The 10,299-nt window shown below is 44.5% G+C and overlaps 1 pseudogene; it reads left to right on the top strand.

Annotated features, from left to right (window-relative positions):
* Window positions 1–4,733: 4,733 nt before the first annotated feature.
* Window positions 4,734–5,744, top strand: LOC125111401 (olfactory receptor 52D1-like; annotated as a pseudogene).
* The last annotated feature ends 4,555 nt before the right edge of the window (window positions 5,745–10,299 follow it).

Genomic DNA, 10,299 nt, shown 5'->3' with positions numbered 1-10,299 from the left:
ATGGGGGGCAGCGGGTAACCCTTGATTGTCTCTGGAAGCTGCCCCTCAGCAAGACGGCCTGAGCCTCAGAATTCCTGTTTTTTACGAATATCCCACATGTGTACTAACAAGGAAAGCGCGTGTCTAGTCCCTTTGTGGGACATGATGTCTTTTTATGTTCAGTGTGAGAGGGAGATGCAGCTACGCACTCGATCCTTCGAAGTGAACACAGAGGACGTGGATCAGAAACCCAAACTGTCAGATGGTCTTAAACACACATCATGCTCCCAGGCGAAGGCCTTCCTCACTCCTGGCTTGAAGATTTGGGTGGACTTTCCACTCCAAGAACAGCAGAGGGTGAGGATGCTGACACAGGGGTTTCCCTAGCATGGGGGTGGTCTCTTTGGTGGTATCTGGACGCATTGAGGGCACATGCAACAATAATACAGGCGCAGGCAAGAGAAAACACAAGATAAAGATTCCCAAAATAGGTTTTTTGTTGTTGTTGTTGTTGTTGTTGTTGTTTTTCCCCACCCAGGTCCACATAAACTGAACCATCATTTCGTCTAAGCTGGGGACTGGATCAATCAGGGGGGCTCACTGTAGCCTCGTTTGATTGAATAAAGATGACACATCAGTGATTGATCGGTGTCGGAGACCACAAACTGCTGAGTCTGCAGTAAACAAATCTGGCGCACGTGCAACAGCACAACCACAGAGACAGCTTTATCATCACCTGCACCTGCTTTTGCTCATTAACCTACGTCCCCTTCCCCAATAAAATTCATGTGGGCTAAAGCCTGGGTGCCTTTGTTCTGCGGAACCAGAGTGCCTCCTGGTCCCCGCTTTCTAGATGCAAGAGAAGTAGGGGCGTGTGTGTGTGTGTGTGTGTGTGTGTGGTCTTTTTAGGGTCCCACCTATGTGTGTGTGTGTGGTCTTCTTAGGGTCGCACCTGTGTGTGTGTGTCTGTGTGTGTGTGTGACTGTGTGGTCTTTTTAGGGTCGCACCTGTGATATATGGAGGGTCCCAGGCTAGGGGTCTAATTGGAGCTAGAGCTGCTGGCCTACACCACAGCCACAGTAACCCAGGATCCGAGCTATGTCCGTGACCTACACCACAACTCACAACAACGCCGGATCCTTAACCCACTGAGCAAGGCCAGGGATCGAACCTGCAACCTCATGGTTCCTTGTCGGATTCGTTAACCCCTGAGCCACGACGGGAACTCCAACATCTGTAAACTAAGTATTTCCGACCAACCATGTCCCAAGGAAAAGAGGTTCATAGTGAGACAGATTCCACTGACAAAATCACATTTTCTTCCCTCTTCTTGGATCTTGACTAAAAATGGAGGGAGAATAGACTCTGAAAACTTGCTACTACTTTCTGCTCAAGAAATCTCACAGGTTGGGCTCCAAAGGGAATCCATGCACAGCTGAGCCACTTTCTTGACTCCTGGGAGACTGTGATTCTAAACTATTAATGTGACCGAGGTGAGATGAAAGGGCCGATTATCCTGAAGACATGCCAGGAGGTTCTGGTGACACAGGACAGCTAAGGTCAAGGATAACACAACTACACAACATCTCCGTTCGTCACCAGAGGTGTGGAGCCGAAGGCCCTAGGCCTTCAAAGGGAGTAGAAAACAGAATGACACGGGAAGGTTAAAATGGGTCCCCGATACCTGCGGGTAAGAAAATAAGGAGTGAGGTCTCGTATCTTCTATAAAGAAACCACGTCCCCAAATTCATAAGATGCGATAAAGTCTTTTTATTATCTTTTTTCCTTATTTCTGTCAATTCAGGGTCTGAATTAACAGTGATATTTCTTCTTTTTTTTTTTTTTCATTTTTTTCATATGGAGGTTCCCAGGCTAGGGGTCGACTTGGAGCTACAGCTGCCGGCCTACACCACAGCCACAGCAATGTGGGATCCGACTCTGTCTGTGACCCACACCATAGCCACGGCAACGCTGGATCCTGAACCCACTGAGCGAGGCCAGGGATTGAACCCTGCATCCTCATGGATGCTAGGCAGGTTCTTTAACCGCTGAGCCAAGATGGGAACTCCAACAGTGATCTTTCTTGATCACCAGTTCCTTCTTTTCTAGGATTTTCCTTTTCTCCACAAGCTTATTCAAGAGGCTTCCCATCTGATCTCTCTAGGAAAGGGAGGCCACTCAGTTGAGGATTTCTAAGGACGGGCAAGGCCAGTGAAATGAGGAGATATGAAAGTAATAGCCTATGGACCCCATTTAATCAAACCCTAGGGCAAAGCACACACGTCAGCATGTGGTGTGTACGTACATACAACAGGCTCAAGAACGAGACAGGATATTGAAGATATCTTTCCAGGAGCTGAGGATGAAGAATTCTAGGCTGCGCTACAGAAAGAAGCCCCTGGGAGGAGAGGGATTATGTGAGTTTACTCTCTTTTCTGATTCTGCAAGAAGCTCGGGAAAGCTGCCTGCACCTGTCCATCTAAAAACACAGATTACTGTTGCTGAACTGAGAAGCAGGGGTTTCGAGATTTACCAAAAAGCAGTCAGTTCCCGTGGTGGCAATGGGACAAAAAGAAAGAAATTCCACGAGAGTACTGTCTCCACGCTGCTTCTGGGGAAACAGACTAAATGAGGGGGTCCTAAATTGGATTCAGGCCATCTGACCCCTTTGCTTCATCACAGTCCACTGCGAAAAATCTAAATCAGAATTTCTAATTCAGGCCTTAGCCACTAAGTCTCCAGAAGAAAGCGAAGACTACAAAATGGTGAGTCCAGGGTTTGATTAAGAGGGAAACAGAATTTGCACACTAAAGAATATCCTTTTGGCAGGAGAACAATGGGCCCACTTTGTGGGTCATGTAAGGCCCTAAGATGCAGCTCCACAGTAAGTATATTATTTACTGTTTTGCATTTCTAAATTTGCTTAATTTAGTCCTTCAGTGGTTGTTTTTTTTTTTTTTTTAAACTTAATAGAATTTTGTCAGGCTTGGTCCTCTTTTAAATAACGTGCTTTCGCTGTTTTTTCTTATCCTCATTTCCTTTCTCCTGTTTTTCCCAGAGATTTCTGTCGGTGCTGCTTTAATACCTTCAAAGTTTCTTTACTAAATTTCTCCCTATCATTCCTATAATAACAGCAATGTGAATTTCCTGCAAATTTCAGGACTGGAATTATGTCATGCAGATGGCAATGTGTTCTCATATTTATAATTTTAGGGGGTGTTGCTTTGAACTTGATTTGCTCGTTAGTTGAAGAGTCATTCTGAATACTACATTTAATTGCACAAGCATGGGTGTGCTTCATTTACCCTTTAAATACTAATATCTAATTGCTAAACTTCTATTATATCGGCTAAGGTACAGCTATTATTCAGAATAAATCCTGAACCATATACATTGAACCGATTTCCAAATCTGTTACCGAGTAATTTTAATTTCCTTTTTGGTCTTTTCTCTTACTCACTTTTAAATGAGATATATCTGCCTGTGCCCGGTGCGTGCCAACTCCCAAACTGATATGTTTGCTTCTTCCATGTCATCCTCTGGGGGTTAGGACTTTTGACTTTTTGGCTTTCTGACGGACACCTGAGCAGGTGTTAAGGAGCACAACGCCGAGAAGTTGAGCATCTTTTACTCACGTCCTCATGGAAGTGTACTTTTTTGTTTCATCACCTCTCTGGGCATATTGGCATAACAGTGATAGAATTTCCACTTACTCTTTTTCTGGGCTCTCTGGTTTCTGTACCTTCAGTTGTTTTCTCTTGCTTCAATGTATACCTCTCAACAGGTATAATGTGCTGCCATTTTTGCCCTTGTGTATCTGGTCTATACGCAGCCCTCAGAGTGAATATTGGGATGTGTGACCTTGGCACTACTTAGCTTATGTGTTGCTAAGCTATGCAACTTCCAGAACTCTGCAGTCTGAACCTGTTGGATAGAAAGGATGGATAAAAGAAGTAATGTTTGGTGGAGGAACAAGACGCCAGTTGAAAGGTGATTACTGCTTGGCTCAAAGTTCTTGTCTGCCTTATACGTGGACGGCTCCTAATTTTTACTTAGCCTCAGGAGACCGGTTCAGAGCCCGAGGAACGGGACCTGGTTTAGAGCCTTCGTTGCGCTCCTACAGTTCTCATTCATTGGAAAAAGAGTCTCAAATACGTGGCATCAAAACTACTTTTCAAAACATGCTGATTACATGCGGCAGAGTGGACAGTCAAATTCAGGAGAGAATCTTCTGTGCTCTTCATCCTACAATGTGACGCCCATTTTAATATATTTCACAAATCATTCTGGGCAAACGAATTCTCACCTGGGGTAATACAGTTAGCATTAGTGTCTTCTGATGGTGAACTTCATATAAGTTATAATGTTCTCCTTTTTCCTTCTATTTCAAAGTCCAGAATGCTTCAGAATCAAGGTTAAGCATCTTATCTATGAATCCTCTGACTCATGTAAGTGGAATAAATATCCCCACCTTTTGAGCCATAAAACTGCTTGTGCATATAACTTCTACTGCATTAATCATAACAGAATTTAATCATTGGTTGGCAGGAGTTTCTCCCCCAAGAAGAACGTTAATATCTAAGGTTAGGGATTGAGTCCTATTTATGCATTTTTTTCCTTAAGCCATTGTCAAGTATTTGACATCATGTACAACTATTGCGTGTAATGTATAAAACCAATATAAAGCCATTAGCAAATGATGGAGAAACGAACATGAAATCGTCTGCAACAGAGCACAGCCAGCCTCCTTCCTCATGCCGTTGCCAAACACGACCAGCAGCCATCCCCGGACCTTTCTTCTCCTTGGCATCCCAGGGATGGAGGCCAATCCACGGCTGGCTGTCGATGCCCTTCTGCCTTGTTTGCCTAAGTGCTCCCCTGGGAACTTCTCTATTCTGTTTATTGTCAGAACGGATTCTACGCTGCATGAGCCCCGTCCTTCTTCCTCTGTGCGCTCTCTGTGGCTGACGTGAGCCTCTCCACGACGACTCTGCCCCAAATCCTCAGCCCTTTTTGGTTCCATGACAGGGAGATCGATTTTGAAGCCTGTCTCATACAAGTGTTTCTCATTCACTCACTGTGCAGCACGGCCTCGGGGTTCCTCCTGGCCACGGCCGGGGACAGGTACGTGGCCATCTGCAGTCCCCGGAGACACTCCATCACCCTGAGCCGCCGAGTCATCAAGACCTCGGGGCGGGCTGTCGTCTTCCGCGGAGCTCTGCTTTTCAGTCCTCAACCCTTCATGCTTCGGGGGCCTCCCTACTGCAGAACGAATAGCACCCCTCACACGCACGGTGGGTCTATGGCTCTGATGAGGCTGGCTTGTGCAGAGACCAGGACCGACCGAATCTACAGCCTAAGTGCTGCCTTCCTCACCGGCGGTTTAGATTTCACCTCAATCCTCTGTTCGCAGGTTCGCATCCTTCACGCCGTCCTCCATCTCCCACCCAAGGCTGCTCGGCTCGAGACCCGGGGCACGTGCGGGTCCCACGTCGGTGTGATCGTAGCAGCCGATACGCCAGCCTTCTCCCTCCTCACCCACGGGTTTGGGCACCGCGTGCCTCCTCACGTCACATCTTTGTGGCCAACACCTATGTCCTCGCTCCTCCCACGGGGACCCAACGATCTGCGGCACACGAACCAGCAGGGTCAGAAAACGATTCCTCCGAGGGCTGGCTTCTCACAGATCCTACACCAACCAACTCTCTCTGCAGCAGGTTCCTGAGACTTATGGGGGCAGGGGAGACATGCAGCCCTACTTCTAGAACCATGAATCCCTAATCTTCCATTTGTCATAAAAATATTAGCTTTTACCGACGAGATTTTGTTCCTAGAAAATGTGCTGAGAAGAGGGCTGACCTAGATGATTTATTTTTAGTGTATTTGTCCAGTAATGCAATATCACAACTGCGTGGTCTCACTCACTGTGTTTGCTCCATGATACTCTTCTGTTGTTCAGTCTTATCAGCTTTATCAGGTGTTTTATTGACTTACTACATCTGACCTTAACTAAACGACTATGCACTTGTAAGTCTCAATGAATGGAACTGTTTATGTGTCCAGGTCAACAAGATTGAAATCATTTTAAATCACTGGAAACTGAGATGATTCTAGCAAAAATGTCTTCTGAGCAGACAGATGAAGAAACAGAGGCCTTCCTGTTACTTGGGTCATGTATTCTTACTTTATTTCATGTAGCTAGAATCCTTTGAAAGGTTGTGTTTGCTTGTTTCTTTGTTTCTGTCTGTTTGGGGTTTTTTTCTGGCTGCACTTACCCCAAGTGGAATCTCCCAGACGGGTGGTCCAACACGAGCCACCGCAGGGACCATGCGAAATCCTTAAGCACTAGACCACAGGGAATTCCCTTGAAGTTTCTAAACAATATTCCCACAAAGGACTCAATGATATCCAAAACTGTCCTACTATTTTTCCTTCTTCTGTTTCCTCAGTTTGGTTCGCGCTGATTCAGCTGTTCCTTGGAAGGATCTAACAGCCCCTCTCCCGTCAAATGTGCACCTTGTATACCCCAGTCTCATTCACCACCAGTTCCTACTGTCACCTGGAAGAAAGCTCTCTCGTGGCACTTCCTCATGCTTCATCTTTCTAGCTCCTCTTGACTCGTATCTGTATGTCATGCTGTGCCGTGTCATTAAAGGTGTGTGAGTCATTACGGGTATATCGAGTCATTACGATTGTAGACTACAATTACGTTATTTTCTTTATAAAGAGTTAAACTATCCCTGATCATGATTGAAATGGTTTTGTCATTAGGCCATATTAGCATATTTTACGAATCTCTTCCGCAACTAGAATACCCCTCTCAGTTTGTACTTAAGCAAAATCATGCCACTTGTTCTCTTGAATTTTTTAATCTCTTCTTTCCGAGCAGGTGGGTTATCAAGTGTCAGTGACTACATGACCCCTTTCTGCTGACTACCCAATGATGTCACACTTTCTCCCTTAAACAGCAAGTGTTCCCTGTGTGCTCATATTTCTGATTATCTAAATTTATTTTATTGTTGTTCATTTCACCTTGTTTTGGTTAAGATGGAAAACACCTGTATATCTAAGATTCTAAGAGACGTAATAGAAGGTGGCATTTAAGACAACTGGCTCTCAAGCTGTACTGCTCAGCTGTAAATCCAAAAACCACTTACTAGCCGTGTGGATTCTCATTAACTTATGCTACCTGTCTGCTTCAGCTTTCGGATTGGTAAAGTGGAGATAATTGCTGATAGCTATTTCAGAAAATAATTCTGGAGTTCCCGTCGTGGCTCAGTGGTTAACGAATCCGACTAGGAAACATGAGGTTGCGGGTTCTGTCCCTGCCCTTGCTCAGTGGGTTAACGATCCGGCGTTGCCGTGAGCTGTGGTGTAGGTTGCAGACGCGGCTCGGATCCCGCGTTGCTGTGGCTCTGGCGTAGGTCGGTGGCTACGGCTCCGATTCGACCCCTAGCCTGGGAACCTCCATATGCCTCGGGAGCAGCCCAAAGAAATAGCAAAAAAAAAAAAAAAAAAAAGACAAAAAAAAGAAAGAAAATAATTCTAACACTTAAAAAATGCCAACTGTGGAGTTCCCATCGCGGCACAGTGGAAACAAACCTGACGAGGAGCCACGAGGTTGCAGGTTCGACCCCTAGCCTTGCTCAGTGGGTTAAGGATTTGGCGTTGCCATGAGCTGTGGTGTAGGTGGAAGATGTGGCTCAGATTCCATGTTGCTGTGGCTTAGGCCAGCAGCTGTAGCTCTGATTAGACCCCTAGACTGGGAACTTCCATATGCTGCAGGTGCAGCCCTAAAAAACAAAAGGCCAATTGTGATTTGGTTCCATTGAAGTTAATTGATTAACACATAAGGTTCATATGAAGCACATAGGCCTCTTGCATTATATTATGTGTATTTTGTAAGGAGGGAGTATTTAGGAAGCTGCATAAAATAAGTTATTTAACACAGTGAGCAATTAATTTCACATCATGGAAATATATAAAAGTATATGTGTTCTGAGAGAACAGAAGATGGAGGTTACTTTAGCTGCTATATCCATAATCTGTCTGAGAACAGGTCTGAAATAGAATGAAACCACTTTATGAAAAGGTCAGGAACTGCCCTTAGGTTGTTTAAGGACAGTTAGAAAAAAAAAGTGGGGGGAAAAAATGGACAAAGGAGAGAGTCATAACGGACGCATGTGGAGAAGCCTACACAAACCAAACATATCAATCCTAATTCTTGAGACCACAGGATCGTATGAACATGCTGGGGAACCACTAATGCAATGGAGAATGACAATGAAATGATGCCATTATTACCCACTAATTTAAAGGAAAGCTGGAAAATTAGAGGGCGTCCTTGGAAGAATGTAACTGACGCTCATCTCCCTACTTGGAAAGCTGAGGATGCTTGGAAATAGCGAAGCTCCAGGGAAGGGGAAATTCCCAAACCTCAGACGTCTTCTATGCCATTTCGGGGTCAGGGCTGGGCAAGAGTGGGGACAGTGAGACACAGAATGAAGACATCAGAGCCGACACACCTGAAAAGTTTTAAACTTCCACTTAAAGAAAATGGCAATAGCAATAATAGGGGGAACAAAGTAAAAGTCGGAAGGGGAAAGCTTACAGATATAGGAGCAATCCCCTATGATATACTTTTTTTGGTGAGAATCTTGGGACTTGCACTACTATTTGGCTTAATGGAGTCTTGGAAGTTTTAGATCACTAAGTGAAATAAAAATGATAAGACATGCCACCATCTCACGTAAGGCGGAAAAGCATAAAAACACTCAGATATCTGGTCATGATGGAAAATTTATAATAAAATGCCAATAAGCCATCTATGTTGTATGAAAGGTAGTAGAGCTGTTGTATTAAGTGAAGGCAGAGGAATGCACTGATGAGACAGGGACCAGTATCGCTGAGATCTAGTGGTGACTGGCCTCTCAGCGTAGGATAAAGGTGGCAGGTGGTATTACAGAACTGGGAACTACAAGATAAAGTAGCAAGGTGAAGGGGATAGCACTCAATCATTTGGAACAAGGTGGAAAGATTTTTTTTGTAATGAACGTCAAGGCCACCGTCATGGTTAAGGGGCCTGATGCAGAAAGAAAGGGGAGATGGTTAATACAACATGGCATTCCAAGGCGCTAGATAGATGTTGGCCATAGAAGGTATTTTTCACGCTGTACAACCAGAATGAAAGCAAAGATAGGTCATCAGGAGGCTGAGGGCAACCACTGCAATAGAAATGTCACAAATGTTTCTCCGTCTTCAACTAGAGACAGTTTCCAGATCCAGACTCCAGATCGACACTAAAGGAGAAGCTGTGTTTCCAAGAGGAAGAATATTGCGGCATCACTGCAAGTTTCCCTGAAAATAAATCTCCTGGTCCTTCTACAAGGAGTCCTATTACGAAGACCTTTGGGCTCATGTTTGAAATGACTTACTACCAGAAACTCAAAGCATCATGACACCCCCTTATTCCAATGAGAAAAAAAGGTAAAAGGTTAAAATGGAGGCCCCTTTTGATCTTGATGCACAGAGTATTGACAAAATCCAATACATATTCACCTGTTTCCCAAACCTGTAATTTAAAAGGACATACAGAGTAGACAGCAGAAACCCCACATTCATTTCTTGGACAATAGGTGAGAGCTACGGATAAAAACAATATTGCTTCTTGCGGGGAATGGTTGGGAACAAAACATTCATGAGAAACATACACACTGCAGAAGGGATTAGCTCTTTCATATCCTCACTGAATTCACCAATCTGTCCCCATCCAAGTCTAATATCGCCAATAGCCAACGTTTTGTCTCTATTTAAGTTAATCAGGGAGCTGGAGAAGGAGTTAGTGGACTCCTGAAAACACAACAAATGGCACCAATTGCAGCGCTGTGCCAGGAGGCTTTTTTGCTTTTGGTTTTTTAGGGGGGGAGGTTAGTGCTAGATTCTGTGCATCTATAACAGAATAACAGACGGACATTGATCTGGCAGATCCATTATTTTCCAATTCTATCAGGGAAAAAGTTCACGCACAGTTCACACTCCACGGAAGAACAACAAGAGCAGAAAAATACAGTCCTGCCCAGGACTTTGTTAACTCTCTTACTGTCCTGATAGAGTTCAAAGGACCCTGGCCATTCCATACGATCTGGAGAACTTCCTGTTGGTGCACTTTAATGAAACTAGTTGAGCCATTAATGGAAATTTTATTGGAAGCCTCGGTAAGACACATTTGTCCCAAAGAAAGGAAAATAAACCTTATTAATAGTAAATGGACTATTTCAACAGGGAATTTTTTTAAGGGGATGTTGCTCTGAGACATAGTTT

The sequence above is a fragment of the Phacochoerus africanus genome, chromosome 11, assembly GCF_016906955.1.
Source record: "Phacochoerus africanus isolate WHEZ1 chromosome 11, ROS_Pafr_v1, whole genome shotgun sequence".
Lineage (NCBI taxonomy): Eukaryota > Metazoa > Chordata > Mammalia > Artiodactyla > Suidae > Phacochoerus > Phacochoerus africanus.
This window is presented reverse-complemented; position numbering and strand designations above follow the sequence as displayed.